This window comes from Gopherus evgoodei, chromosome 3 (genome assembly GCF_007399415.2).
Source record: "Gopherus evgoodei ecotype Sinaloan lineage chromosome 3, rGopEvg1_v1.p, whole genome shotgun sequence".
Taxonomy (NCBI): Eukaryota; Metazoa; Chordata; order Testudines; family Testudinidae; genus Gopherus; species Gopherus evgoodei.
Genome location: NC_044324.1, coordinates 164,957,658 through 164,982,001, shown reverse-complemented (window position 1 = coordinate 164,982,001; position 24,344 = coordinate 164,957,658). Strand labels below are relative to the sequence as shown.

The following is a 24,344-nucleotide window of genomic DNA, read 5'->3' as shown; positions in this document are numbered from 1 at the left end:
TCTTTCCTTACAGGACAGCCTGGTTTGAGTTGAGAGCTGCTGAGCAGAGCGCTGATAAGTGGAAGCAGTATTAGGCCACGTCCAGACTACCTGCCGTATCGGTGGGTTAAAATCAATTGCTCGGGGATCAATATATCGCGTCTAATCTAGACGTGATATATCGATCCCCGAGCGCGCTTATATTGATTCCGGAACTCCTCCAACCCCAACGGAGTTCCGGAATCGACAGGGAGAGCCACGAACATCGATCCCGTGCTGTGTGGACGGGTGAGTAATCCGATCTTAGATATTCGACTTCAGCTACGTTATTCATGTAGCTGAAGTTGCATATCTAAGATCGATTTTCCCCCCCGTAGTGTGGACCAGCCCTTAGACTCTTCCAGCAGAGGAGTCAGAGGAAAGAGTGCAGCTTCCCTCCTGCTGTCTGAAGTCTCAAGAAGTAGGGAGGAAAATTCCATTTTCATACAGACTAAGAGCACATAGCTGAAGCAGAGGACTCCTACCAGCTTTTTAGAGGACACAACTGCTGAGAGGGTAGCAAACACTCTCTGCTGGGGAGATTGGACCTAATGCAGTGGTGGTGGTAGGGGAATAGCCCCCTTTTCTCTTCACCCACCCAACCCACCTTTTTATAATCTCTGACAAAAATACTATAAAATCATTATGGTCACTTAGTCTGAACTTCTGCATAATGCAGGCCACAGAACCACACCCAGCAATAGAGCATATACTTTAGAAAGGTATCCAGTCTTAAATTAAAGACAGCAAGTGATGGAGAATACCAAAACAGGGTGGAAGACAGAAAGTCCATTTGACAAAAGACTTTAAGATTTTAAAATCTAGTTTTGTTTTGAACAGCAGTGAAAACTAAAAATTCTGAAATCTTTCAAAAAAAAAATTGCCCCTCCTCCCTAAATTGTTTTGTCATTAAAAACATTTTGTTTTGACAAACTTAATATTTGATTGAGACTTCTATTTTGTACTAGTGTGTAATATGCAATATTAAGAAACAAAGTTGTTTCCAAACAGAAAATCGGTTTCATTCCAATGTTCTTGAACAGTCCATTTCAACATTGTTGGAACTCCTTATTTTGGGGGTTTTCCTAAATAACATTCCAGATAAATCTAGCTGATTTCACTAGATGTTTAGATTTCAGTGGAAATGCATATTCTGATGGAATATAGCTGTCAAAGTTTCTCCACTGAGCTCTAGAGAATCCATCACATCACTAGGTAAGTTTTTCCAGTGTTTAATTACCCTAATAGTAACAAATGAGCCTTATTTCTAATCTGAATTTTATGCACAATGGCGTATGACTAAGGTGCTGTATTAATAATTTTTTTACTCTGACTTGGTCTTGCTTTAGCTTCCAGCCTCTTGAATTTGTTATGCCCTTAGTCCGCTACACTAAAAGCTACTTTCAATGAAGGTAGATCCCCTCCACCCCCTAAAATGTCAAATCATTTGTGTAGGCTCTTTTCTGAACTCTAAAAGGAGGTGGACACCAGAACTGGACAGCGTTCTAGTGAGGTCTCAATAATGCCATATACAGAAGCAATAATATCTCCCTGCTTCTTCTTGGTATTCCTTTCAATGTTGCATCTCTGCAAATGCTTGTCTTCTTTTCAAGGATGTATTGCAATAACTTTATCTTGAAAAAAATCTGAGACTCTGATCTCACAAAAAGCAAGGTTTATTAATATATTGGGAAAAACAGATTAAAACAAAAGAAAGTCACGGATGACAAATCGAGCCTTAAACTCTGCCAAAGCTACGCTAGATAGACCCTATTCATGTGGTTTCCAGGGGAATAAGCCATCCTTTATCTTTCTGGCACATGTATCGTTTTTCTCCAGCTTGTCCCTTTTGTCCCTTACTGTTTGCTAACAGGCAGCATATCATGGACTGTCTCTAGTGTCATGTCATCTCTCGCTTTCCTCCAAATGCCTCATAATCTGTTACCCTTTTTGATGTTAGAGGTGTGACAGAATTTATTAGTGACTTGGGCACGCAGGTATAGGTTACATCAGTTTTTAGCAATGGGATGTTTGATCAGATGTAGCATCTGGTGTAGCTGGTGGGATAGGCCCTGTCTTCTGCACAATAACCATTTCTCCCACTATCTGCTAGGACCTCTTCATTTAGATCTAGTGTTATTTCCCAAAAAACACTTTCTCAAAACCTAACACTCGGAACATGTTTTTGATTTTGTTTTCACTATACTCATTTTAAAGCACCAATACCTAGTTTGTATCTCTCCCTTTTGAAATTTAAAATCCTTTGGAAGGTGTTACCACACAATAATTATTTCCTGGCCCATCTAAACTTCCCCCGCTCCAAGACTGCTGGCTCTTTTGTTTGAGCCTAATAACATGCAAAATCTTGGTCAAGTGTCCTAGACAGGGTTTATATTAAGTTAGTATAACGTTTAAAATTAATCTCGTATAAATATAAATTGACAGATTAATTCTGATCTGTCATGATCAGATACTGTGGTATGGTAACTACTGGAAAATGTTGACTTTTCAGTCATGGCTGCTGTGGTTTTGGTTTAACAGCTAGGGATTTTTTTTAAGTGGAAAACTTAGCCATTCCCTTTTAGTGCTGAAAATACAAATGCAGCTGTATTTGGAATAGTGCCTGAGTATTGAAAAGTGAAGCAGATCATAAACAAGAAGTAGTTGCAGAATTTGCCAGTAAAATTTCACTGTCCTAACTGCTAGCGATTTGTTTGCAACAGATCCCGTTCTGTGACATGAGTGTAAATAGGAGCTATTTCAGACACAGGCATACATACCCTTTTTGCAACATTGACTTATTTGGAGTGAGTAGGGCCAGGAAATAAAGATCAGTCTCTTATCAACACTCCTGTGTTATGCCTTTATGCCAATGAGTGCCTGTGCATGAGGCGCTGAGTACGAGGAGCACCTAATGGCAACAGCAGTTGAGGGCAATCCAAGTCTTATGTTGTAAACAAGATGAGGGCAAGGTCTTGTTCCCTGTCAGGCAGAATGTAAGTTGTCGTTGCCTCCAGCTGCAAAGAAAAGTAGTTGTTTCTCCAAGAAATTACAGGAATTGAAGTATTGCCAAAGATTCTTTCCACTTTGATTAACATGCTGTGCAGAAACAGGTGGCCATTACAAAAGCCTTTCAAGCAAATAAATTGTATTGGTGTCCAAGTGCACTCTTACTCCAAAGTAAAACAACTCCACTTGTTTTAGAGAAACACCTACTTTTCTTCTCCCCACGTTTGCTGGACAGAGAAATCCAAAGACAGTAACTGTTACCACTCTGAGCTTCTCTTGGCAATTTACCAGAACCACTTCTCTAACAAAATATGGTGTGGATTTTTAACAGCGAGGGTAATGAGCCATTGGCACAATTTACCAAGAGAAGGGGGTGAATTCTCCATCACTCGAAATCTTGAAATCAAGACTGGATGCACTTGATGCAGGAATCACTGGATGAAATTTATATGATGTGTGTTATGCAGGGGGTCAGATTTAGATGGTTGTAATGATCCCTATTGGTCTTTAAGCCTATTACTCAAATAGCATTAATTTTCACCCAGTGATCTGGACATGTGGCTGTGTGAATGGAAACACACATTTCCTCCTGTTTGTAAGGTCTGGCTGAAGAGAGAGAACCTGGAGGGAATACCTTCAGGATAAAAACAATACTCTATATGTTTCTTGCAGAGAATCTGAGAACATCTTTTGGAGCCTTCTAATTTGACCATAATCATCTTAGTCATTTGAAATTAAATGAACCCTTAGGCTGTTAATGTTTAGTTAATGTTTCAAAATGATTGTTTGGATCTACAAACTGTACTTGAAAACTTTTTAGTATTCAACTTCACATTATTCTTTCATCTGCGCCATCCTGGATTAAAAGTACTTAAACCAACAGAGCAAGTCCACCGCGTGTCAAACTGTCCATACTTCTAAATAGTGATGTAGCCTTTTCTGATTTTGTGAACCATGTGTCTGGCAGAGGCAACCTGCAATATGTTTCTTTTAAGTAACAAATCATGGCAACAACATACCAGGGTCATAACTGGAGATTGAACATGGAACCATGTGATGCAAACTCCTACCAACTGAGTTAAAGGAGAACACTGACAGTTGTGATCCTTTATCACAATCGACCAGGGTACATTCTAATGATTAAAAATACCATGTCAACATATTTTTGTGTGTGTGTTTGTACTGTCCCTAGCACAATGGGGTCCTGATTTATGACCTAGATACCTAGGTGTTACAATAATAAAAATATGGAAAAGCTGAGCCCCATTTAAGGACACCATTTATAATGGGAAAAACTCCACCAGCAGAACATGACTCCTTGTAGCACGAGTCTGTGTCTATGATATTGACTGTGAATGTGCGTGCATCTTTAAATATACCATGGCTGATCCTAAGCAAGAGGAAGAAAGGAATAGTGATGGGTGAATTTCTGCAAAGGTTTAAAATTTGGGATCAATCCATCTAAGCAACCAGATGATCTGGGGCCAGATTCTCAATTTGTTTGCATCATCGCAACTCAGTTGAATTCAGTGGAGCTATAACATTCTATGTCAACAGATGATCTGTCCCAGATGTTTAGCAGAATGCCTTGGTTCTGTAGGGTTGGGCTGGAAATCTTGCAAGAAATCTTCTTATAAAACTTTGGACACGTCCTTTTCAGCCTGGTAGGAACCCAAATAATCTTGCCCAAAAGAGCAAAAATGTGATCTGATCCTGGCCCCACTGTATGGAGGAGGCAGAGTACTGGAAGATGCATACAACATTGGTTCTTCTGGCTCTGGCCCTGCACTGCCTGTGCCTCACCACCACTTTCCTTCTGGAGCTGAGCTCCTTGCACCATCTGCCCAGTTCCTTGGAATCCAATCCTTTCCATTGCATGGTGGAACTATACTTGTTTTGCATTGAATCATTGTGGCTGCAGAATTGAACTGGATTTTCCTCTTAATGAGTTGCAGAGAAAAGAGGTGTAAGTGGATGCCATCCCAAAGCACTCCCTTCTGGACTGAGGTAGTGCCTTAGCCCCTCATGCTGCACTACAAGGATCCTGATCCTGGGTCCTTACAGGAACAGTAGAGAGGTTCTCTTCTCCCACCCCCAGAAGCACTAACTGTTCCCCCAGGACTATCTTTCTTTCTCCCACCACCTGCCTCTGCCTTTCCCTTGGCCTTCATCTGCTCCAGAAGTCTCAGGCCTTGGCTACACTGGCGCTTTACAGCGCTGCAACTGTCTTGCTCAGAGGTGTGAAAAAAACACCCCCCTGAGCACTGCAAGATACAGCGCTGTAAAGCGCCAGTGTAAATAGTGCCGCAGCGCTGGGAGCATGGCTCCCAGCGCTGCAAGCTAATCTCCATGAGGAGGTGGAGTACGTGCAGCGCTGGGAGAGCTCTTTCCCAATGCTGGCTCTGGGACCACACTCACACTTCAAAGCGCTGCCGTGAGCGCTCCCTCGGCAGCGCTTTGAAGTTTCGAGTGTAGCCATATCCTCAGGCACTTTGAAGGGAACAGTCACCCTGTTACAGAATGGCATGGTCAGTTTTGTGCCCTGGCTAGAGCTGTTGCTTAAACCCATAGGGGAAAATGTTATGCTAGTGTGTTCATGTATGCACAACTCTCGGAGACTCATACATTGCTTAACTGCCTGATGTCCAAGAAATTTGTAATCTCTACTAGCATTTCTAGTGTTCTGACAGTAGACAGGTTTATTTCATACCAGCCAGGTAGCTATTTCTATCAAGACAGCCAGTGATGATCTGTTTTTTGGACCAATCCTCCAATAAATGAAGTTGTTTGGCAGCCATTGATTAAACATCCACTTCAAGTCCGTGCAGACCAATTCTATGGGGTGTGTGTGTGTGTGTGTTTTCCAGGATGGGAGAAATGGAACCACATGATCTCCAAATGCCCATGACAAATTGCATTGTCAATCACAGTGGCAAAAGATTCAGCATGTTAGCTGCATGTTCATGAAGACGAGTGAAGTTTGCAGCATGTGGAATCATCTTGGTGGCTACAAAAGTATGTTTGTTTTGCCCTGATGTAATCTCATTCAAACCTTCATTGGGTGTTGACCACAGACCTGGTATTACAAGAAACCTCTCTATTATTAAAGTTCAGTGTCCACAGTTGGTTGTTGGTGAGAGAGATTTATGGACTTCATTAATTTCTGGCACTACAGTGACACTTTGTGGTTAGTGCTTTGGTGTCTGATTTGGAAGCATAGTCCTATTATTAGTCCCTGATAGCATCAAGAGACCCGTTTTCTGTCTGTGCTGCCCTGCCACATCTTTTGTAAGAACCGTATGTGATTATGCCTTTGGTTTAACTTTTTCCGTTTGAAACACATGAACTGAGATTTTTCAGAAGTTGGTGTCTCTCAGGCTCCTAAATCCATGTTACAGGAATCTAAATAAGTGACCTGACTAAGAACTGAGCATTGATGTCAGTCAGCTTCTCAGCACCCTTAAAATATCAGGTCACTTACTTAGGTAGATACTTCTAGGTATGGTACCTATTATTGAAAATCTTGGTGGTGTTTTCCCTGCAGGGCCCCTCAGTGTTGCTCTTAGAAGTGTGTGTTTGGGGGCAGGGGGAACGGGGATAGCCATACAACAGATAGAAGATGGTTCTGTCCATGGTCTCAGCATGCTGCCATGTTGCTACTGCTATCTAGATTAGGTCAAAAATTTCTGACAGAAGCATTTTCCATCAGAAAATACTAATTAGATTAAATCCATATGTTTTTCAGGATAAGATTAAACTTGTGTATATTTTTGATGACTGATTTATCATTTTGACTTGAATATTGTATTAATAGTAAATATATTTTCTTATACTGACATCATTTTAACTTCATTGTTTTGACTTTGAAGTGATCCAAAGCATTTTGATAAGGTTGTACTGATGCTTCTGAAATGAAATATTCAGAATTTTCATTTTTGCAGGAAACTGACTCTTCCTTCTGATTTGGGACTAAAGAAAATTTTGAAATGTTGGCATTTCCTAGCAAATGAAAATTGAGTTTCAACCATCGTTTATATTTGAAGCAAAAGATATGGGAGAGGGGAACGTCTCTTTGCAGATACTTACTTAATATACCCATCCTTATAAAATACTTTGAGGTCTATAAATGAAAAGATCTGGCCAAATCCTAAAGCCTTCCCTACTCCCTGACTTCAATGGGAGTTTTGTCTGAGTGAAGATAGATTAAGGAACTTCAGGACTGGCCTCACTATTACTGATACCATGTGTAGCATGGGCTCACAAGTGAAATGTATCCCACATACAGTTGTTTCCCCTGTATTCACTGTACCAGTGTAAGTACCTACGCTGATCCCACAGCATAGTATACAGGGAACATCTCTGTATGGAAACTCTGCCTGGTGTCTGCTATGATCACCTCTCTGTATTGAGGGCACCCCAGGGAGTCAGGAGAAGAGGCTATTTGACGGGGTCCAGAGCTGTCTACAGTGACACATCACTATGAGCATCTCAGATGCGCAGCCTTGACTTTTGCGATCACTTTAGAAGGCGAACAAGATTGTATTGGAAACCTTGGGGACGCATTTTAAAGACCCATTTCTATTATGCAACTGATTCTGCTGGTCCCATTGCATGGTTGCTTCTCATATGCATACAGAGGGCAATGGACAGACTGGCCACTACCATGGGTGAGTGTGGAAAACCACACTTTTCATGATTTGGACCAGTTTCCGATCTCACACCAGTTTCACGCTGGTGAATCTCCACGGGCTTCAGTGAAGTTATACCAGTGTGAGAGTGGATTCAGATTGTGTGTGTCATTGGAATGAGGGAAGGTGGTCATTCTCCAGGGCATAAGCTGCTGCCGCTTTCATGGAAGTTAGAGAGAGTTTTTTGCACTTCCTGTGAAGCATGTGGTGCTGGCCACTATTGGAGACAGGATAGTGGGGATAGTGGAGGGAGGGGGGTGCTCTGGATCTGATCTGGCAAAGTGATTCTTATTTAAGATGCCACTGCAAAGCTGTACTTGTGTTTCTTTCCTGCAAGTACATTATAAACCAACCCTCTTCTCCCAAGCCCCTTTTCTAATCCAGCATTCTGCTTTTCCCCAGATGCATACAAGAGACTTCACCAGGCAGCGGAAGCAGAAGAAAGGTGATACACGGTTGAGGTTTGGCGGGCTGTTAGCTGAAAGGGCTATCAACCCCCATGGCTGATGATGATATTTAAACATTCATATGCCTTTCAGTACAAAGGCAGATCTATTTGCAGTCAGCAGCATGCAAAATAAAATAATCCCTTTGCACTCTCCTCTTGCTGGCACTGAAGCTACTGAAATATATCCAGGAAAGATTCTTCCTCTAGTATTAAACAATATGAATGGAACTGACATTGCTATTAGATTGTTTTATAACTACCTTGGTAGTAACATTTTTGGCACAGTTGCCATTCAACAGCCCTTTACAGCCTGTGTGTTTCCTTCTAAAATTTCACCTCTCCCCAAGTGCTCCCTTCCTTCCCTCCCTCCCTCCCTCTCTCCCTCCCTGCCCCCCGGGGAATTGACATGCTTTCTGCCAACAAATGTTGAATGTTGCTTCTGAGGATTTAGCATGTCAGGCAGTGTCTGCCCAGCTTAGGATTCTATTATTATGCAATGGCTTAGGAAGGCAGTGCTTTGCCACATAATTACAGAGCCAATCTGTGTTAGGAGCAGGGGTTTGCATGCTCCTATGGCACCAAGTATTCTTCCTCTCTGCCATCTAAGACACTTATTTTTGAGTACCTTTATTTTTAGCATCTATTTTTCCCCTTTTTTTTCCCCTCCCGTTGGACGTTTTGTTATTTCAGAAGTGGTGAGAGCATATTGACTTGTCTGCCAGGGTTCCTATGCAGCATAAAGCGCTTGCTGTATGTTGTATCAGCAGAAGAAATAAGAATTATTCCTGGAGCGGCTTGCTAGGGTGGTGTGTGTGGATTTCCCCCCCCCCCCACACACACACACTGCTTGTTTTACAAGCTGTGCAGGCTCTGCCATCTAGAGCACTTTGAGAGATCACTCCAGTTTGCTTTTTTTCCGTTTTCCAGCTCTGCATGTATGTGTATCCCTCTCGCTCACCCCTGTCCGCGTCGTCATCCCCCCATCCCACTGCCTACACACACACACACACACACACACACACACACACACACACACACACACACACACACACACACACGATGAGCTTGCTAATATGAATGTGAAGACTTGCAATGCCAAAATACATGTGGTACTTCTGGATGCACTGGGATCAAAATCTTTGAAAAGCCTGCAGGCTGCTTAGCCTTCCAAGACTGGGGTTTTTAAATCAAGCAAGAAAAAGAGCAAGTTATTCACTATTTTTTTTTTTTGGTGTGTGCGTAAGTGTGCTTTGGATTTTACTGAATAAGGAGTCTCAGGGATTCACTCACTTGGACTTCACTAAATCAGCTTCCATCTGCCAGCAATGTTAGTCTGCGATTTGGGAAGCTGGAGATCAACCTAGGATTTTGTCTGATATTATCTCCTTTTGAAAAACGATGCGTGGCATAGAAAGAGGGTCTAAGTGCCTGTCTGAAATTATTGTGAACCAGGGATAAATGTTACCTTTCAAAGGTAAGTGCTAGTTTGTTTATACATCTATATAGATACACATTTCATATCTTTTTATAGACGTACTCACCTCTTCGATGTTAGGGAACCCTTTTGTGATGGATTTTAAAGGCATTAGATAAATGTATAACTTTATTGTTTAGCCTAGATAATGTTTCTGTGGCAAAATGAACCTTAGTTTGGTTTCTGCTTCCCTCTCCCTATGAAAAGGAGTTCAAAGGAATTTTTTTTTAGTGTTGATGGCAATTTTTTTTAAAAAAAATCACCAATGTGATCAGATTGAAAGGGGTTTGGAGGGAAGAAGAATAATTTGGTTTGGATTAGAGGCAAAACTGAAAAATAGAGTAAGATGTGACTCACTTACGCTTCCTGGAGGAATAATAAATCCTGTAAAGCTAAGGAAGAACTTTGCTGGACAGATCAACTCTGCGTATAAAAACATATAGTACAAGAACAGAGACCTTGGCAGATGACACAGGAAGAAATGGAAGGTAAAGGAACAGATGGGGGAGAAGAGGAGGGGCGGAAGAGGGAAGCTGGAACCAGGTTCATCAGTGTCTTGTCTCACGATGGTTGGTGGTAAGGGCGATGCTGCTGTTGCCGGGCTTCCAAGAGTGGCAAGGTGGACAGGTGGGGGATGGGTACTTTGGCAGGTGTATACCATGTCATGTCGGTCCGATGTTGCCAGTTCTTGCAGGGAGTCAAATATCTGATAAGCTGGGCATTTGGGGGGTGAGGGCATGTAAGTGATATGGTGGAGTAATATCAAGCACACATGTATGTAATACCTGCACAACAAACTGTCTTGCTAGAATTTAAAAACAAAAAAGTGGAGATCAGCCATGTAGCCGGCAAGTTCAAATAGAATGACTGGACACACTGAAATACTTTTTTCTCTTTTCTAAATGTGAACTGGGCAGCTAGTATACTGTAGCATTCTGGAACTCAGTGACAATCTCAACTAATCCACACCCAAAACAAAGAACATTGGTTTTGCAGCAAGCATCACTTTGGGCAGGGGCTCATCTCACCCCTTTTCTAGGGAGGTGCCATGGAGACACCAGGACCGGTGGAGTTATTTTCCATACTTTATTGCGGATATTAATAGAGAAGGTAACTTTGCACTATACTCAAAGAAGAAACAAGCTCTGGAAGACATGATATTAGTAGCTTAAAATTTGGTGCAGTTCCAAACAAATGCATTGATTAGTCTACTGTATTATAAAGTCAATTCTTTGTAGTCACCACTGCAAAGTCAACACTTGCCAGCAGGTACCACACAATTACCACAGTTATTTCCTATCCCTAGGGGGAAACCATGTCATTTCAAATACCTCTGTGCAGTAGGTGTTGACTTTGCATAGAACGGTCTCCGCTGGAGAGAACACTATAATGAAGACTTGAGGGGACGGTGAAGGAGGGAGAGGCTGGTAATTACTCTTACTCTCATTGTGTCTCAGGCTTGTTATAGTTTCACTGTAAAAGCAGCAAAGAATCCTGTGGCACCTTATAGACTAACAGACGTTTTGGAGCATGAGCTTTCGTGGGTGAATACCCACTTCGTCAGATGCATCTGACGAAGTGGGTATTCACCCACGAAAGCTCATGCTCCAAACATCTTAGTCTATAAGGTGCCACAGGATTCTTTGCTGCTTTTACAGATCCAGACTAACACGGCTACTCCTCTGATAGTTTCACTATTATCACTGTTTGGGTGATTAGTTTGCAGTGCTTACAAATTGCCACGTATGTGGTCTGTGCCATTTGACACACTCTGTTTTTAGCCAGCTTCATCACAATTGTGTAAAGTAAAGGAGACTCCAGATCTCATCCAAATTAGCCAGCAGTTTTTGGGAAGAAAAGTATTGCAATGGTGGTGGAGCTGAGGGGTGGAAGTGGGGGAGGAATCTCTGTAGGCTGGCTTAATATAAAAAGCTTCAGATGAATTCTATAATACAGACTATGCAGATTCTTGCTCACGTACGCTGTGTTGTTCTCTCCTCTCTAGATGCAACTATTTTCTGTTGCATCTTAATGCTGTACAGTTTGTGCTGCTTAATATGCCAATGTATCTGGTGCAGAGAGCAACAGAGTCAACCCTCCAAGCCACTATTGGCTGCTTTGCCCTCACCCTCTCCCACTGTTCAGAGCGTTAGTGATTCTTGTTTAAATTCAAATATGGATTTAGTTTCCCCCATATGGGAAATATAAACAACGCACTTAGCATTGCTGCAGCAGCGTCTGTTTTCCCTGCTCTTCAGAGATGGGATCAGAGCTGACAACTCTTTGACAATTCCTTATAAATCATGTCGTTCTGTCCTTTTGCAAAGAGCCGTCTGTCTGTCTGGCTGAAGTTTGAAATGCTGCAGGGGCAGGTCCATTTTGGGGAGTGTGCCAAAAAAGATGATGTGCTTCACAATGGATTTTGTATTTATACAAAGACCATATGCCTCCGTGTGTGGAGAAGCTGACTCGAATAATCAAGTTTTAATAGGCGTAGGTGGGTATTTTTTAAATATATTTTTAAAGTGAATTAAGGTTGAGAAAAGTACCAGATCGACAGCCCTGGAGACTAAATTCTGCCATTTATTGACCCAAAAGGTACAATATGGGCAATGGCAGTGCAATTTCCTCCCTTACTATGTCAGACCTGACCTACAAAGATCACATAGAGGGTTAGAAAGATGATTCATTCCTTATTCAGCCCACATTTTGGGATCTCTACTGAGACTCCAAGGATATCACTCACTTAGGTTAGTTTCAGTAGGGTTGGGTTTTTTTAATGTGTTGTGGACACCTGTCCATTAGGAGCTAGACTGAGAAGCAACAACACCTCTCATGAAGGCCACCAAATAACTTCTAGCCATGCCTATCAACTTGAATCAGTGACCTAAAACCAATGGGCCGATTACTGTATCCCATTACCTTTTCCCTGAGCCTTCTAAGGTTTGACTTATCATTTAAACTCGACTGGAGTATTGTGTTCAGTTCTGGGCACCACCTTTCAAGAAAGATGTGGGGAAATTGGAAAAAGTCCAGAGAAGAGCAACAAAAATGATTTAAAAGGTCTAGAAAATGTGACCTATGAAGGAAGATTGGGAAAAAAAATGGGGATGTTTAGTCTGGAAAAGAGAAGACAGAGGGGACATAACAGTTTTCAAGTTCATGAAAGTTTGTGAGGAGGAGGGAGAAAATTGTTCTCCTTAACCTCTGAGAATAGGACAAGAAGCAATGGGCTTAAATTGTATCAAGGGCGATTAAGGTTGGGCATTAGGAAAAACTTCCTAACTGGAATAAGCACTGGAATAAATGGCCCAGGGAGCTTGTGGAATCTCCTCCATTGTCTAACCTGCTCTTGGAAAACCTCCAACCACCTGTCAGGGATGGTCAGATAATACTTAGTCCTGCCATGAGTGCAGCGGACTGGACTACATGACCTCTTGAGGCCCCTTCCAGTCCTATGATTCATGACCAAGTTTCCCACTAAAATGTCTGGATTTATATCTTCATGGCCCAGATATATAAATCATGACAAGGTGCTGATCCACTTTTACTGTACAATGCTAGCTTCCTCTGAAACAGGGTGGGCTACCAGCACAGGGCTGTAATAATAATAATTAAAAAAACAAAAATCATGTCAACTTCAGTGTGACAAAACACTTATTCTGGCACCAGCTGTCACTTTCCCATATAGCCCGCCTCCACACTGGGTGGAGGGGGATTGTAGTAGGTTCTTCTGATTCTAATAACCCAAATTACCTTCTGTCTGGGAGGCTGCCAGAGCCCTGTGTGAAACTAGCAGATGTAAACATGTCATTAAAAGGCTCACAATGAGGCTGCACAGAAAACTGAAAAATATGTCCTTTAGAGACATCTTTACTTCTCCAGGCGCATCTTTCTTTTTTTCCCCTCTCTGTCTGCATGGAAATGGGATTTTAAAAACACTACTTTGGAATCCAATCTCTTCCTGCTGCCTTATTTCCCACCTGAATGTTTATGACAACACTTTCATCGCCACTGCAACAAACTATCAGAAACAGAGGGTTTTGTCTTCAGGTCAGGTAGTAGTTGCAACAAATGAACCTGTGCCAACCAAACAGCATCTCCCCATACAAAATGTCTACTAAAAACAGAAGAGAAGAGATCTACAGAAAAGAGTCTGATACAATGCTCAGTCTGCTGCCATTGACTTTAGAAGGAGGTGAGTGAGGATGCTTGACACGACACAGGATCAGGCATTTAAAGCAGAATTGTCTTGCCAAAGTTTTCTGTGAGGTGTCAGTGTCTCTGGAAGTCTTCCTTCAGAATTCTTGCTTCAGGTCACAAAAGCTTATGGTGTAACTGGATGTGCCTGCTAAGAGCCAATAGGCCTGCTAAAGGGGTAGCTGGTATGGATGCTGGGATTCTGAAATGTGGTAATTATGGGTACAATAAGGTCTATAATATGTTGTTTAAAAGGCGTCTGGGCATGACTCCTCTGAGCTGGCCTCTAATCCTACCGGCAGGTGTTGTGATATCACAGTAGCTGTGATGGGCAGGGGTAAGATAAGGAGAGAGACGCTGGAATAGCAGTCAAATCCAAAGGCTTGGATTCTGATTGGTTACAACATAAGAGGCTGGACCGGTGCATCCCAGGCCATGTCAATATAGTGTCTAACAAGAAGGAAAAGCAGGATTAAGGATGAGGTCTGTCTTAAAGTAAATGATGACTAAGAGCTGCTTCTGCATTTTAGTTGTTTTGGGTTGTTCTGAAAAGCCACTTAAAAAAAAAAAGTATGTGAAAGCTCATTGAAGGATAATATTGGGCCAAATCTTTCCCTTGAAATCAGTGGAGTTATATCAGAGATGAACATGGTCCCTTTATGTACAAAGCTGTGATGAAATCCTGCAATGCTTCATTTGGATGATTCTAAAGAACTTAGGTCTGAGTCCTTTTGATTTTCACACTGTTGAGTAAACGATAAACTTCTAAAAGCAGCAATAAGATCACACATGTGGACTGGTGTGAGCGGTATTGGAGAAGTAGCCATCTGAGAAATGGCCAGGCTATAGGAAGTAGGAAGTATAGGAAGTAGGTGAGAAAGTGATCTTTCACTCCTTGTATCATAACTTGCATTCATCACCTCTGATGGGGGAGAGTCCAAAATGGCATCAGATATGAAAATTCCGTAGCTGTTCTCTAGCCATGCATCAGATGAGATTAAGTAAACAACATACCAAGCAGAAATAACAATCCTTCCTTTGTGGCTGCCTGCTGATGGGAATGAGGAAAGGGAAATAGGGTGATAACTTCAAACATAATCATCTGTGGTCAAGAAAGAGGTGGGCTCTGGTATAAGTGAGTGGATGGCATCTGCGTGTGTTGGGGAGGAGATACTCATTGCACCATAAGTGATTTTAGCTGTCAACATGGAGATTTTAATAAGGGATCCAGTAAAAGACCTTCTGGCGCTGAATGAAAACAAGGAGGAATTAAGTGGCAAACGGAGAAACTGTGAGAAATCCTGTGTCATGGTTCTTTCAATGTGCTCTATCTGGTTTGAAAACAACCCATAACAAACATCTGCCTCCTCAGAAATTAAAAAAAACAGATCCTTCCCAATCATTTCAATAAACATTTGATCCCATTCCCTCCATGCATATTACTGGGAGTACATTTATATGCCTGATGATCAGACAGTTCTGCACATTCTATACTTTAAACACCATGTATCAAAAAGACACACAGGAAAAAAAACATATTGACAGAGCATAAGTTACTTGGGTGGAGACAATTTGATCAGTTTCCTAAACTGATTGCTGACTGGCATTTTGTTTGAGTTAACTCAGATATAAGTGAACATTGCTGCTGCCTGATATTTACTGTATATTGGTTTTTAAATTACAGTACAACATTGATTCCTTGCTCTGAAAGTTTGGCCTGCACTTTCTCCCGCCAGTCAGGTCAGGTGACTTACCTGTGCAAGAAGTGTTCAGTTGAAAAAAAAATCCAGCATCTCTTGTGGAAGTGAAATCCTCCTTAGAATAGTTGGGTTTTGCAGGCTCCCTCTGACCCAAATATCCTTCACTTATTGTTCCAAAAATTTCAGTGCTCAAGGGAAAACCACTGTGATGTATGTAGGTATTTTATAATCTCACATGACCAAGTAGCAGCAGGAACCACGAGCACTTGTGATCATCTAGACTTGTCAGGAACAATGCAACCTTTTCTTTTGAATGTGGGGGGCCTTGCCACAGCAGTCAGATCTGTTGTGTCTCACCTTTAGGTTAGATTACTCCAGTGTTCCATCTTCAGGATGAGCCTGATGACCACTCAGAAGCTTCAGCTACTGCAGAATGGGGACATGGTGCTCTCTCAGAGGTGATTCCTCCTCTCTTCCCCCCACCCCCAAGACCAGATTACACCTGTGCTCTGTAATCTCTTGGATCCCATCCTGCAAGGTGTTGATTGCCTTCAAGTCAGTGGGAGTTGAAGGTGCTAGTATGTCTCAGGAGATACATGACCTTTGTAATGATCTACGAATGGGCCAGTAGGCACAGTGGAGCTGGGACAACATTAATGCTCTGGTGAAGAGAAGACCAGATTGGTAGCTGGTCAGAAAAGCAGGAGGATCAGTCACAGGTTAGAGATGTGAAAGGGATTGGGGGAGGGACCAAGAAGGAAATTTTCATAGGTTGGGGGAAGAAAGTTAGTTATATGGCCCTTATCACCTTAGTCTGAACACCTGGCTAAAATAAACAGGGGCTACTCTAGGCACCAGCAAAGCAAGCAGCTACTTGGGGCAGCCCATTTGCAGGGGCAGCAGCTGGCAGAGATCCATCCTGGGAGCTGTAGTTCCTTGGTTAGCTCCCTGCCTATAGAGCCAGCCCTGGATCAGGGAAAGAACTATATTTCCCAGCATTCCCTTGGCCCCATCAACAGGAAAGGGAGGGGGAGGGAGTGTGGTAGCTAAAACCTCATGCTGCAGCTTGCAATGAATGGAGAGCTCACTGCTAGGGTGGGGTGGCACTGTGAATGGGGAACAAGTGTGCCTAAGGAGTAAAAGGCTTTGGCCCAGATATCCCCTTCAGAAGACATCCCCAGGCTCACCTTGCAGCCCCCAAAGAAGGAATTGGGTGGACTAAATGGACAGTGCCCCTCTCTGTCTGAAGCCTAGCAAGGGAGGTATGTGGATCCCACTAGAATTTAAAATGGAAAAGTAAGGGAGAGGAGGCTCTACTGGACCTGGGCGGCTTTAGATACAGTACCAGGCATGTAGGAGGATTTCCACTTCTGAGTCATGGAAGCAGAAATTGACTTTTCCTTTCCAGATTTAGCTAATATTCAGAAAGCGAATCTAGCACCTGCCTTCCTGATTTGAACACCTCAAAATTCAAGAGTGCTCAAGCTCAGAGTTTGGCTACACTGGCACTTTACAGCGCTGCAACTTTCGCGCTCAGGGGTGTGAAAAAACACCTGCCTGAGCACTGCAAGATACAGCGCTGTAAAGCCTCAGTGTAATCAGTGCTGCAATCTACACCCGTAAGGGATGTGGTTTACATGCAGCGCTGGGAGAGCTCTCTCCCAGCGCTGGTGCTCTGACCCACTCACACTTCAAAGCGCCGCCGCAGCAGCGCTCTGAAATTTCAAGTGTAGCCATACCCTCAGTTTGAGTAACTGTTACTTCATTTCTCCCAAATCAAATATACTGATCCACTGTAATTTGCTGTAGAAAAAGTAGGATAAAATTGAGCAAGAAATGCATCCCAGTGGTTTTTAGGACTGGAATTGCTTTTTCAACAGCCATGGCCTTTTTTTTCCTAAGTTTTATTTGTTTAAAAGGAAGACAGTGATATTGCATTGGCAAATTCCCCATAGAAACAAAGAGTGGAACAAAAGCATAATAAAGGCACCTCAACTTTTCCTCATTTATGGAGGACAGTCTTATAATATCATCCAGATATCCTCCAATCACACAAGCTGAAAATTGTTCCACTTCACTGCAGTTCTGTAACCATATGGGAACCAATCCTGTCTGTGTTCTTGCACATCCAAAATTCCTGCTGAATGACCTGCCCTGGGAGCAAGTTACCAGTGACCCAAGGCTGTGGTGGAAGGAGGGTGCAGGGGGGAGGGGGGCAGAGCCCAGGGCTAGGGCAGCAGGGTGTGTGTGGGTGGGGGGGCACTGGTGGGGGGGGGGAAAGGGGGAAGCCCAGGGCTGGGGTGGCGGGTGGCGAGAGCCCAGGGCTGGGATGGGGGCAGCCAAAAATTTTTTTGCTTGGCGCAGCAAAAAACCTCGAGCCAGCCCTGAAAATAAAAAAGGGTTTAGGACCTCACTTTTTTTCAAGTGCACTGTTTTGTGTGTAGCCCATCCCTGCCTGAGCTGTTGTGGGTTGTTTTATTTGTCACTTCTAAGGGTTTGAGTTTGTTTACAAATATGACAAATGTATTCGAGCCCTTTGTGTGCTCTCTTTTATTTCCAGCCTTTCCATCTTTCCTTCACCTTTCTTAATCAGTAAGTGGAACAAATGGGCTTATTTATTTATTTTCCCTTCTCTGAACATAAAGGGTTTTTATCATCAGGACTCAGATTAGTCCCCAGTTAATAATGATTTAAATAAAACAACCCCTCAATCCCAGTAAAACCTGGAACCCTATTGTCAGGTTAAACATGAGGCCCATCTATATACAGTATCTTGTGTCTATGCTTTTCCTAACGGAGTGGCATTGATAGTCTTATAAGTGCTAGCAATCAAATACCTTGAATATGTGCACACTGCACTTTTAAAAATATATACAGATAATCCTTCTCCTGTCTAATTCCGCAAATGGCATAACAAGGACCTATGAGTCTGACCATGGAACTGCCATACGATGCCCTTCCACTAATATCCCAGGATCTCAAAAGGATGAAATTCACAACAGTGCAGAGGGCCAGCATGAGTTGAAGGCACAGGACAGGTAGAAAACAGAGCTAAAGTGGTGCATAGGCCTCGTTATGGCTTTCTGCACAATGGTCAATTTTACCCTCCCTCAGTTCCCTACTGCAAAATGAAACAGCTAAGATAACAATTACTAGCTCAATTCTAAGACTTAAATAAATAACCCCCAAACCATTGTCACCCTAGTCAAAATGTCTGCTGCAGTCATCCCAATGGTGCTCAGTGGTCAGATCCTATCACATGACACATTCTGGTAGTGTAACATGATGATTTTTTGTATTGCAGTTTGCACCTTTAGCGGTCTAGCTGATACTGGGGTGGAGGGGGTGGCAATTGTGCTAGGCACTGTATAAACACCATTAGAGATTCAGCCTGAGCTGGGTTGGTGGCAGAGCTGAGAACAGAATTCAGATCTCCTGAGTTCCAGTCCACTTTTGTCTAGACCTCACTATTTCTCTTGCCCTTATGGACTGAGATTTTAATTGATGCTTTTAATCTAACTTTGGGGAAAATATTTTTTCATTGCTTTCTTAATGCCATATGCTGCACTACCATAGGACTGCAATGGGCATGTTGCTGGTCTAAAAATGAAGTTATTTCATAAGTTGTTATATAAATCATGAGGCTTATTCTTTAAAAAACCCAATTTTAGTATGTGTAGTAGGTCTGCCTATCTGCTTTTATTGACCTGTAATATTAAAAACCAGTGAACTCTTCTGCCAAGCTGTTCTTCCCAAACATGACTTGCATTGCCTGCTTAGGGAACAGTGAACTTGTGGCCTTAAAAAGCTGTTTGATTGCCATGTTTCTGCAGCAAATTAAAAATCCTGGAAACTTAGAATCATCTCCAGAATCTCTTTCCTGAGTTACATTGCTTCCAGAAGGGACTCCTAAGTGTGGAAGTCCAAAGTTGCACTGTTTTGTTTGCAGAATTTATTTATTTTTTTTGTCATCTTATCTTCTAGATTCTGAGTTTGCAGAACTGGCAGTTTGGTAAAATAGCTTTTGACTTTTAAATTGAGTGCTGCTTTTATTTATTTGGTGTATGCAATCTAGTCAAGCCAAGAAATGGGGGGGAGAAGGGGAGAGCTGCTCTGGAAGAGTAAATACAGCATCACACAACACCCCTTCCGAATCACTTCTCTGACTGTAATCACGCACTTTCATTTTTTTTAAATGAAACATGTTTAACATTCCTTAACTGCATAATAATATATCAATATACAGGGGCGCTGGAACAATTTGTATAGTAGGGGTGCTGAGAGCCATTGAACCAAACTGTAAACTCTGTGTATAATGGAAACCACTTTAAGACAGAGGGTGCTGCAGCACCCCTAGTTCCAGCACCTATATCAATATTCTAGGGGTATGCTTCTGGTGTCTGAGTGTTGCCATATTCTCAGTTGGAGCAAGAGAGAATTGTTCACCTTTTCTTCACAGGGTTCTTTGGACTCAGCAGCACTCCTGATGTGATAACCATCTAACGCGAAAACAAACACGAGTGCATGTATAGTAAGTATCAAGCTGCAAAGTCATATTAGCATCACTGTTGATGTATTGGTTAAGCTGGGAGAGACAAAAGTTACATATAAGTATTTGAAGTCTGTGAACAGCAAAAATACAACTACTTGTTTAGCACAGACCAAAGGTGGTACAACTAGGGTGAAAGTGTAAAATTTTTTACTGCTGGTCATATAAGACCTGATCTAAATCCCACTGAAGTCAATGGAAGTTTTTCCTTTGGATCAGGCCCATATTAGAACAAATAAATAGGACTGCCAAGTGATTTTAAAAAAATTGATCACGATTAATTGTGCAGTTAATTACCCTGTTAAACAATAATAGAATACCATTTATATAAATATTTTTGGATGTTTTTCTCCATTTTCAAATATATTGATTTCAACTACAACACAGAATACAAAGTATTTGGTGCTCTCTTTATATTTTTTATTTGAAATATTTGCACTGTAAAAATAAGATAGGTGAATTAAAAATAGTAATACAAGTACTGTAGTGCAATCTCTTTAACATGAAAGTTGAACTTACAAATTCAGAATTATGTACAAAAAATAACTGCATTCAAAAATAAAACACTGTAAAACTTTAGTGCCTACAAGTCCACTCAGTCCTACTTCTTGTTCAGCCAATCACTCAGACAAATGTTTGTTTATGTTTGCAGGAGATAATACTGCCCATTTCTTGTTTACAATGTCATCTGATGTATTCCCATTCATGTGTCAAGCACCATTCTAGAGGACATACATCCACTCTGATGACGGGTTCTACTTGATAATGATCCAAAGCAGTGCAGATCAACCCATGTTCATTTTAAGTATCAGGGGGTAGCCGTGTTAGTCTATATCCACAAAAACAACAAAGAGTGAAGAAGTGAGTTTTTTTCTTTTTTTTCCCCCCATGAAAGCTTATGCCCAAATAAATCTGTTTAGTCTTTAAGGTGCCACCAGACTCCTTGTTGTTTTATGTTCATTTTAATCATCTGAATCAGATGCTACCAGCAGACGGTTAATTTATTTTATTTTTTATTTTTGGTGGTTCAGGTTCTGTAGTTTCCAAATCTGAGTGTGGCTCTTTAAAGACTTATGACAGCATGTTCCACACCTCATCCCTCTCAGATTTTGGAAGGCACTTCAGATTCTTAAACCTTGGGTCAAGTGCTGTAGCTACCTTTAGAAGCCTCATAGGTACCTTTTATGTTTTGTCAAATTGGCAGTGAAAGTGTTCTTAAAATGAACAACATATGCTGGGTCATCATCCAAGACTGCTATAACATGAAATATATGGCAGAATGTGGGTAAAACAGTAGAGGACATACAATTCTCCCGCAAGGAGTTCAGTCACAAGTTTAATGCATTATTTTTTTAACGAGCATCATCAGCATGGAAGCATGTGCTCTGGAATGGTGGCTGAAGCATGAAGGGGCATATGGATGTTTAGGGTATCTGGCATGTAAGCATCTGGATTTTAGGTGACATTGTAATAAAGAAGTGGGCAGCATTATCTCTTGTAAATGTAAACAAATTTGTTTGTCTTAGCAATTGGCTGAACAGGAAGTAGGACTGAGTGGACTTGTAGGCTCTAAAGTTTTAAATTTTTTTCAGAGCAGTTATATAACAAAATCGACATTTGTTAATTGTACTTTCACAATAGAGATTGCACTACAGTATTTGTATGAGATGAATTGAAAACTAATTTCTTATCATTTTACAGTGCAAACATTTGTAATAAAAATAATATAAAGTGAGCACTTTACACTTTGTATTCTGTGTTGTAATTGAGATCATTATATATTTGGAAATGTAGAAAAATATCCAAAAATATTTAATAAATTTCATTTGGTATTGTTTAACAGTGCGATTAAAACTGCGATTAATCGTGATTAATGTAATAGTGATTTTTTTGAGTTAATTGCGTGAATTAACTGCGATTAATCAACAGCCCTACAAATAAACAAAAATTCATTAGTAATTTTGTGAATAAAAGCAGCATGTTTGTTTCACTATGATTCATAGCCTTATCTTGTTTTTTCATCCAGATGACTGAACTCCATTCACAAAAAATATTTGTGAATCCTAAAAGCTTTAAGAACTCGTTCCCAGTGATTTTTGGCCGATCACTTCCTTGTTTTTGTATTTTTTTTTTTTCCCTTTTTCAGAGGCGTCAACCATCCAGTCAGGAAGCGGAAACAATATACCTTCTGACTTAGGTGACCAATCACTCCATACAATGAAAAGCAAATCATGACTAGTGATATTAATACCCAGCTCTTGTATAACACTTTTCATTAGTAGCTCTCAAAACATTTAACAAAGGTTGTCCATACCATTACCCCATGTTTGAATCATGCTGAAAATTCTCTCTAAACTATTTGAGAAATAATTATGACCAGTTATGTATGACTGAATCAGAATAGAATCACTAATCATTTTGCTATACAAATACAGTAAAGGCTAAATTAATAATAAATATTGATTGAGTTCAATGGCTTTGACTGGTATTAAACATTAAGTAAAGGGCTGTACATCAGGATATGTATCTTAACAGTGAGATCTGTTAGACTGTGGAATAATCTTGTGGGATATTTTCAGGTGGACAAAACACTTGAGAGATAAGGATGGTTTTGTGGCTAAGGCATTTGTCTGGGTTTCCTGAAACACCACACCTGGGTTCACATTCTGGTGTTGCAAAATGCTTCCTGTGTAGCTTTGGGCAAGTTGCTTAATTGCTGTGTGTCTCGATTTTCCCATCTGTAACTGGGGATAATAATTCTTACAACACTACAGTGAGGTAAAGAATTAACATGTCAATGTCTGTAAGGTGCTTGGATATTAATGAAGAGGTGTATAGAAATAAATAGAATGTATTATAAGGAACTATTGTGTGCTGGCATTTGGATGGACATAACTACCTAATGGAGCTGGTAAAACATTTTTTCAACCAAATAATTTTCCTGATGAAGTAGGGTGGTGGTTTTGTGTGTGTGTGTGTGTGTGTCTTTTTAAGAGTGCCAATTATACCTAACTTTTTTTTTTTTAATTGGAAAAGTTTGAAACAATGGGTTTTTTTTGTTTTGACTGAAAAATGTTTCCATATTTAAATGTTCTTCAATTTATGTTCTTTGATGATTTTCACTATTTCAGTTTTGGAACAAATGTTGAAATACTGGAATATCCCACAGGATTGAAATTCTATTTTGGAACAGCACTACTAATAATCTAATGAAGCCAAAACGTTTCCCCGAACTCCTGATGAAATTCAACCATGATCTGAACAGTCTCCATGCTGGTTTTGGGCATATCATAGTCATACAAAGAGATTCATTCTTTCTTTGAATGTGTATTTTTTTTCCTCTGTTATTCATCTTGCCCTAGTGAGTCTGTTCCCTGTGGATGGTTATGCACAGAGGAGATATAAAGTTTAACCAGTTCTCCAAGTTGTAAAAATACTGCTGAGGTTGCTTTACGGCTCATAGGGCTGCTGGTATGAGGGGAAATGGTAATGAAAGCTTTATACCCTAGCTGTGAGTTTGGGTCCCATCTGTCAAAGTAAGTGAGGCTGATGATGGTCATTTCTAACCCCTGGAGAGTGCTGCCTTTTGAAATCTAGCAGTACTGAGGTGGAGAGAATGATCAACAAGGAACTTCAAAGACCAGATTCAAGGCTTAACAGTTGGTGCCGCTGTGTGAATGGATACATACAGAAAACGCAAACAAGGGATGACAGGTGTAGAAAATTCTTGAGGTGCAGGAAGAACTGCATATGGCAATTCAGCAGCCTCTGTATTAAAAAGGTTGTCTGGTGCATGGTGCGCATTATCCTGCGCTTGAAATGGGAATATAAATCCCAAAGCAATCCCATTTTAAATGTGCTAGGGACCATTTTTTTTATTAACCAAAAGAGGTGATTTCATCACTCTCAGCCAAGGAAAAGGAGAGCAATGACTTGGGCTGTAAACTATACTGCCCAAGCCAAAATCATCTTAGCATGCCGGGCTTTTCTAGACTAATGTTGAGACATGACACCAGTACCATATTGCAGCAATAACGCTTCACGCTCCTAGTACATCTGCTAATCAAGGCTCTCAAAGTGCTTAGCAAATATTAATGAATTAATCCTCAGTTATCCTTTTGAGGGAGGGAGTGGGGGGAGAGGATGAGATCACTGTTCCTATTTTAGGGGTGGGGAAATGGAGGCCCAGAAGTTAAGTACCTTCCCATACCGTATGTATGGGGGAGCTGGTAATTAGGTCACCTGACAGAAGTTTGGG

The 24,344-nt window shown here is 41.3% G+C and overlaps 1 protein-coding gene across 2 annotated transcripts in view; it reads left to right on the top strand.

The window, feature by feature from the left end:
- The first annotated feature begins 9,211 nt into the window (after positions 1-9,211).
- The window catches only part of LRFN2 (leucine rich repeat and fibronectin type III domain containing 2), a 216,786-nt gene continuing 201,653 nt past the window's right edge, over positions 9,212-24,344 (top strand). Inside the window, exons 1-2 of one of the 2 annotated variants that reach the window (XM_030557298.1) lie at positions 9,212-9,637; positions 19,997-20,068. The gene's annotated coding sequence lies outside the window, so the exon portion shown is untranslated. The remainder of the gene's footprint in view (positions 9,638-19,996; positions 20,069-24,344) is intronic. The other variant, XM_030557297.1, reaches the window with a different exon arrangement.